Genomic DNA, 8,258 nt, shown 5'->3' with positions numbered 1-8,258 from the left:
GTGTTAATCCAGGTATCTATGGTGACAAGTGAAATATCTCCATTGATGCTCGATGCCAAAATGAATAATGCATTGGTCAATATAACTGTCTGAGAAAGAATCAAATTTAAAGGATACCGACAGCCTGTGTATGGAATGTCATATATTTATGTATACTTAGAATTAGTACTACACTGTACATATAACTTAATTTCGTATGTTGCTATTAATACTGTAGTTTTTTTTTTATTATTTGTTTTGACAATAGTTGTTTTTACTCATATTTGACTGCCAACCGCTTTTCATTAACGCTACTTTGTTTGTTAATATTCGAAACGCTATTACGACGCCTAAAATGTATGATTTACTTTTAAAAAGAAAGCCTCCATAAACTCCATGAAGCACATGCACTCTGTGATTGCATAACATTTAATAATTTTATGTTTTTAGGGAAATAAACCAATACATACTGCTGCTATTTATGGATATACTGATGTTATCGAACTACTGTTAAAAGTGGAAACTGAATTTGTGCATGAGATCAATGATCGAGTAAGTAGAAATTACTATAACTTAGTTATGTAAACAAGTTGAAATGTTAACCTTTAAGGATTCGATAATGCATATCTTAGACCCACAGTTTAATGGTAATGCTTTAGTTCCAGAGTACAATCGGATTTTGTGATTTACAGGGGTCTTGAAAATTTCATTAGACAATTCATTGAAAATAACACTGATTTCCTTTTCTTAATTAATAACCATCAGCACACAACTTACAACATGAGTAGTTTTCATCGTACTACACTATAGAAGCCTGGCCTCAGTAGTCTCGTTCTATAATTGAGAGGAGTTTGTAAGTGCTACCCCCGTTTTGTTCAATCAAAGACTTGAACATAGATATATGACACTATTCAATAGGATAGTTATGGAGAGAACAAATTATACTGATTGGTTCAAGCTAACAAAATAGCTAGTAATCGTGAAGGTTAATATATTTTTTTCTGTGGACATTTACTCTGTGAGTTAACCAACTAAAAGCAAACATAACCGTCGACTACACACGAGATTCCATTCACAAAGTTAAGCATCATATTGATTAATATTTACAAATGTATAGATTGGGACGTCAATATAAAGCCTCAATGAAAAATGAACCCTTTTGTTTTTTCAGTTTAACATTGTTTAATTGTTTCGTACTTGTATTTTATGTCAGGAATCTTTAATTGCCGCTAAACTGTATAGGTTGTTCTCATATGTCGTTGATTTGCCTCCCATCCAGTTTGGTGATAGCTGTTGCATGAATTTTGGGAATCATACCAATGATGAATACTACTCGGTGATGTTTTTTTCTTGTCATGTGTCATTTTTTTTTATTATAACGGAACTATGAAAAACAGATATAGAATAGTATAATAAGCTATTCATCAAACCAGGTTTACTCAACCACTTCCTACGAAACTAGCATGTGCTAATTGATACACATTAAGGATGTTTTCCATTTGTATTTTTGTTCATAGTTTGTTTCATCAATGATAACTGTTTGAATCATGTATTCAGATCTTACGCTATATAGCTGATTTACTAATGTTGAATGATGAAAATCAAAGACATGAAATCCCTTCATATTTTTCAGAAAGAAACACCTTTGCATCTGGCAGTTCGGTATGGTCATTCTCAATCTGCCGCATTGCTGATTGAAAATGGGGCTTCACTAGCAGCAGTTGACAATATTGTAAACCATTTTTCATTTTATCATTTAACGGTTATACGCTTATGCTTTTACACCGATACATATGTTGGATGGTAGTTTAAAGACAATATTCATTTAAGAGGAAAGCAATATAAAACAATACTTGAAAAATATATCAGAGTGAATTCTGAGGGGGAAGGACACATCAATATGCTGAATCTACGTTCACATTAAGTTAATTGTTTTATTGGTTTTAAAGATGTATTGATTACATTCTTCATCCATTTTTATTTTCCATCTAGATTAAGAGATTTAATAGATAAAACATATACTGTTAAGTCGATGAGTCCTATTTTTAAGTTTGTTTGTTGCTGTGGCGCCAATCAATCTGTGTCTTATGCATTATTATTGATAACTGTACAATGTGTGTATGAAAAAGGTAGATAAAACGGCAAGTATTGAACAAAAACAGTAGGTTTTAACGAGGCAACCAAATACTTCATTCAATATCCCATAACAAGAACATGTTACTTCTACACAGAATACCTAACTTGAAAAAATAAGAATCCCACTAAGTTCTATGTGATAAGGATAAGCAATATAGTTGATTCTGAGTATTTTGTATTAATTGAGAAATCTTAATCCATATATAATGACATCTAATTACTAACATATCATTGTTGTTCATCTATGTAGGGAGACGCACCAATACATACAGCAATACAGTACAAACAGAGAGAATGCTTAAAACTTCTTCTTGAAAATGGAAGTTCTGTTTTTGTTATGAATCGATCTGTAAGTACTTATTTGTTGGAATATCTTATCAGCTTGAAGTTATATACTCTATATGCATGCGCTGCTGTAATGTTACTAGACATAACTGGAAAGTTCATAATGGAGAAGCTGAAATTATTTTTGTTGACGACGAGATTTGTTTAGAACCGACTTAGTAAAGGAACATGTCAACAAGAAGAAAGCCGATGAGGTTTTTAACATGTTTAACAACACTTCCATTTATTCGTAATCAGAAGGATTGTTTACGTTAGATGTTTTCCCCTTTAAGGCCAGACACTTGTTTCTTCGTTAATTATTCGTTTAATGAAACAAAGCATAATATCTTCCTTTAATTTATCATGTAGTAAAAAAAGATTTTTTCTGGACAATTGATTCTGAACAAGAAATACACCATTAATTAAGAAATATAATAGGATTACCAATGAACTAGCGCTCAAAAAGAGATCAAATGACACAGCTTCACAACTTTTGGTCAACGAGAAAATCCCATACTGCATAGTCAGCTATACAACACCTCAACATGACATGTGAAAAGAGAAATAAGAAGATGTGGTATGAGTGTCAATGAAGCAAGTCTCCATCCTAGTCATAATGTTAAAAAATAAAAACAAGTTTAGGTCAAAGTACGGCCTTTAACGCATAACGACTTTTGTTGTATTTGTTTTTAGGACAAAAAATATAATTCAGGCAATATTGGGAATGATCTTTGACCGTTTTAGAAACAGCAACATCTTCTCAACCTATTTTCTATATCACCAATCGTGTGGCATTTTTCATTATTTCTTTTTCCAATGGATTTTCTTTATACAATTTACAGGATGATCCGGCTTTTAAAGCAGCTCAGGATTTACACGACGAATCACTAATAGCAATTTTGCAGGTAGAATTGTGTTACTTTACAACCCAAATAGATTTATTTTACTTTCACTTGAATCAGTCTAGGAGCAAACAGAAGGAATATATAGATATTTCATTTAAATTGCATTTTAAGACTACATGTATCAATGAATAATTGGATAACATTTATAAAGACAGCGACATATCATTTTTACAGTTGTGACAAGATAAATAACCTTTTACATGGTTTCTTGACAAAAATTTGTCATTTTAATTTCAAAAGAGATATAACTAGTACCTCCTTGCATGGAATCCCTTCACATAGCTAGTTGTATATTGACTGATACCTTCTCAATATACCAGAATTAAAATAGTGCATGTAAGATGCATAATCAGCAAAAGTCTTAGCTGTAACGCTTGACTAAAAAAGTGAAAAAAGACAATAAAATAATAAGACGTTAAAGAACATTAGAACCGAAAGAACTGAGTGGTTTTGTATTAGTAACGGCTGTATTGGGACCAATGGTTGTTAACCCGTATGTCCTTTGTTCTAATATATATCATGTGTCATTAGGAAGCAGAATTTAAATTAACTGAAACAATGTGCCTAGTATATAAATCATGCTAACAAAATTGACTGATATTAGACGTAGTTTTGGTCATTAATTTACAAATATGTTTTTATTAAATGGTGCCTTTTTCTTGTGTACTATTATTTGTCGGTTTGTCTTCTTCATTTTTAGCTATGGTGTTGTCAGTTTATTTTCGATTTATGAGTTTGACTGCTCCTCTGGGAACTTTCGTCCCTCTGTTGGTATACCATGATTACAAAAGTGTACGTCAGATGCATCGCCAGCAAAAGTCAGTAAGGCTTGATCAAAAAAGAAAAAAAAAATCAATAAAAAAAAAAACGTTGAAGGGTATTAGAACCTAAACATACTAATTTGCTTTCATTGTCTATATGACTTTTTGTAAATCTTTAATACATATGAAGTGGCTCTGTACTTATACATCCCGTCATTGTGTTATTGTTCTATGCTATTTTTTGTATTCTTGACTTTCATTTTTGTTAATGTGCTTTGTTTTTATGCCCTTTTTGTGTTTCTTTGACGCATGACAGTTGTTATCCGTTCCATTCGTTTGAAATGTTTGAGCATTTAATTTTGTCATTTGCTTAGGGATTTTTCATTTGGAATTTTCCTCGAAGTTCAGTACTGTTGTGATTTAACTTTTTTCCATGATCACAAACAATTCTATATCAACTATTTCAGCTACATTATCGTACTAATGTCTCTTTTTATCATATGTATAGACGTGTTTCAACATCATTATCGTTAAGGCACATTTGTGTTTTACATATTATCTCAATTTGCTAAACTTGAATTGTTTCGGTAACTGATTGTGTTTTTTATTTCGAAGTTAGACAATGATAATATCAGTATAAACTAATTTCTTTCATTCTCACTCACGTATAAAGTATTATTTTTTATTTCGAAGTTAGACAATGAGAATATCAGTATAAACTAATTTCTTTCATTCTCACTCACGTATAAAGTATTAATTGTCTTCATTGAACAGGGACAAGGAATTTAAAATTCTATCAAGTATGTATTAAACTAACACCTTGTCTCCCTTATTGCAAAATGAACTAGTACAATTTAATGAATCATGTAGAGCAAACCAGTTAAGAGAAAACTATGTTGTCTAAGAAATGAGACAACACATATATACAATGTATGTATTTAACTTTCGTTTCAGAAGTATCAATTTCAAGGTACGTTTATCTTTTATCTACATCATGTTCTCAACAACAAAAACCTACACTTATGACAAATTGCCTTTAAAAAGAATAATGAAATATTAATTTCTATAACGACTTCATCAGCACAAATATCAGCTCGCCCTATAGGGCTCATTGGATATTCTTGCTGTCAGTATCGAAAACAAAAATTCCATTATTCTATATATTTATATGATTTGCTACACCAAATGACCCTGGTTATCTGGTTATCTGATTATCTGCTGTTTTCTCTTATATTATGTATGTGAACATGTTACATGTAACAGTAAAAACCTTATTCAAACCTGAGGGTTTCATCTACAAACCATTTACATTGTATAAATAAATATGTACAGATTGCAAACAGTATAATATGGATGTGCTTTTTGCGTAAGGCAACTATGTTTATTCTTGTTTCAGATAGCATTGTCTGTTTGTTCTTTCTTTGATTGTTAGTATTGCGGTCAATAAATATCCTCTTAGATTCAAACATTGAAAGAAGGATATAAAAGGAAAATTCTATCTATCAAAGGAAAACAGCCTTCTTAATCGTTTGAATTGTTTTACATTGTCATTTCGGGGCCTTTTGTAGCCGACTATGCGGTATGGGTTTTGTTCATTGTTGAAGGCCGTACTGTGACCTAAAGTTGTTTATTTCTGTGTCATTTGGTCTCATGGGGAGAGTTGTCTCATTAGCAAAAATACCGCATCTTCTTTTGTATATTCGTGTCGTTTAGATTATACGCTTTAGAAAACTATAGTACCTAAATCTGAACATGGGCATATAATGCGTATTACTTTGACATATTTATATATAACAAAAATATAGCATATACAACTAGTTTGAGCATAAAAGGAGCTTACATAAATACCTACACATGATTTATTGGCACAACTTTAGGATTATTTGGAGAGATATCCGGGCTTGGCGTTGAATCACGACATGAATTCGAGAGTATGATAAGCAGTAGCTGGTACCGCTGTTATTGGAACAGATCTTATTTGGTAGGCCCTTATAATGTTGGTAAGACGACTTTGGCTAAAAGCCTGGTTAAAGATCCAATTCCAGAAGAACGTAGGTCTACAGATGGCATTTGGGTTTATCTTGGAAGAGCCGGGATGGATATAGACAACAGAAAATGGGTTTTTATTCCTCAAGGTATGTACTAATTTCTCCAACAAAATATAAGATTCTGTATCGCATTAAAAATATAGTACTGAATGTTTCTGTGTGTTCATATATGATTTTCTGAAACACATCTTAGATGCGTTTCAAAAGAACTATACACCAATGTGATATTTGTAACCATTTTGTATCCTGGCGGCGTTTCATTTTCACATATAAAAATAACATAAACAATAAATGTTTGTCAAACAGATTATAAATCTGCAAAACAGTAAAGTAGACAGTATTTTGTTTTCATGTTTCGTGATTTTAATGTGTACCGCCATCACACCAATTTTTTTAAACTTTTGACTAATTCAGTTTTGTTTCTGTTCTTATCTCTTTACGTTTTTGAAGGAACATCATTAAACTCAGCAGTGCAAAGCATGCTTATAAGTTCTGGGATACAAGAAGAATCAAAAGAAAAAAATGTAAATAACGAAGATAGTGGCAAACAGTTTGAAGTTGGAAACATTGGTGTATTACGGCAAGGTAAAAAACACAACTATTTTCAGGTGATTTTTATAATACAAATAAGCAACAGTAGTAAACAGATGTTCAAAGGTCATTCATATATCGTATGAAAATGGAATGCTATTCCTTAAGGGTTTTCGGAGTCCACTGGATGGTGCGATGTTTCGTTATTTAGCATACACTGTCTGATGCTCATTGTTAAGTTTCAAATATACTGCGACAATGATTTAAACACATCCAAGCGAAACTGATATATGTTGGTCCTAGCTAGTCTATGTAGGTCTCTGTAATCCTGGTATCGAATGTTTGATAACCTATATTAAATGAAATGATAGGTGACATTTTCCTTGCAGTACTGGAGAGGATATCGGTAATAAAACCTTTGCGGATAAAAATAAAAATATTTCGTATGATTATTAAATTAAATAAGAAAACTAATCATCTGAACCATAATTACGAAAGTATTAACAACTTTATCTCACAGTACAACTTTGAGCAATGTGCACATCTTGCACTTCATTGCAAGTCGACGAGTCCCAATTTGTAACGCAAGTACGGACTATTCATGTTAATATCTTGAAAACCTTTTATGCACATTACCAACTTATGAAAAAGAACCATAACTGAATTGTCGTCTCCTGACTAGGGAGAGGCAAATCTAGATATATTTGGTCTTGTAAACTTTTCCTTGGGGTAATTTTTTTTGAAAGCACGCTTCACATGCAACAGGCAAAGTTGATTACTATATGGGATTCACATTTATAGAAGAAAATATATTTTATTTCTATGCTAATTTGAGCACAAAATTAAACTTATTGTATATCCTGTTTCCCTTCCTTTTTTAAATGATGATATAAGACCGACTTCTATTTGTTGAATCTTTTGCATTAATTAGATAGGATAGATGAACTTTAGTTTAATAATGTCACTTAACACAGAATTAAGTAGTAGGAATTCCAAAAACATCATATATATCGGAACAAATAAGTCAAAAACATGCTTCATTTGTCAGTTTGGTCTTAGTATAGTAGTTTTACTAGTTGAGCGACTTTATTGTATTGAAACGGCAAAACTTTAAATACAATAAATAACTCCATTGTATGTTCCATGTGATATGCAATTCTATGCAAATAATCGTATTATCACTGGGTTTAAGGTAAAACACAAATTCAACATGATGATTTTCGGCAAAACTCAGAGCTAACAACGTACAAAGAAGTTGATACAAGAGAGACGTCTTCTACTCCAATCCAGTCTACATCCAGAGCAGAGAATTATATAAATTTTCCTGTAATGTGTCAATCAGATGTTCCACCGCCTATTCCTCCTAGAAGTTCACGTGGGTCGTTGAATATAGGAACGTCTACAAAAATATCACCAACAAACGATGAAATTCTCGATCTTGTTCTTTCGGCAGTCAAGGATGGTGAATACAAGATGAAACTAGTACCAATAGATTTATGGGATTTTGGAGGCCAAAAAATATACTACATGACCCATCAACTGTTCATATCCAGCAGAGGCATTTTTATCACCAT

At 32.0% G+C, this 8,258-nt stretch overlaps 2 long non-coding RNA genes across 2 annotated transcripts in view; both read left to right on the top strand.

Annotated features, from left to right (window-relative positions):
* Positions 1-1,612: 1,612 nt before the first annotated feature.
* Positions 1,613-6,234, top strand: LOC143058962 (uncharacterized). The gene is made up of 5 exons (XR_012973308.1): positions 1,613-1,711; positions 2,366-2,464; positions 3,282-3,344; positions 5,060-5,075; positions 5,983-6,234. It is a non-coding gene; the product is annotated as an uncharacterized LOC143058962 (long non-coding RNA).
* A 2,021-nt stretch (positions 6,235-8,255) lies between these two features.
* The window catches only part of LOC143058618 (uncharacterized), a 2,754-nt gene continuing 2,751 nt past the window's right edge, over positions 8,256-8,258 (top strand). The window contains exon 1 of the long non-coding RNA XR_012973153.1: positions 8,256-8,258. This exon is cut by the window's right edge and continues 83 nt beyond it. This is a non-coding gene — a long non-coding RNA (uncharacterized LOC143058618).

Source organism: Mytilus galloprovincialis, chromosome 14, assembly GCF_965363235.1.
Source record: "Mytilus galloprovincialis chromosome 14, xbMytGall1.hap1.1, whole genome shotgun sequence".
Classification (NCBI taxonomy): Eukaryota; Metazoa; Mollusca; class Bivalvia; order Mytilida; family Mytilidae; genus Mytilus; species Mytilus galloprovincialis.
This window is presented reverse-complemented; position numbering and strand designations above follow the sequence as displayed.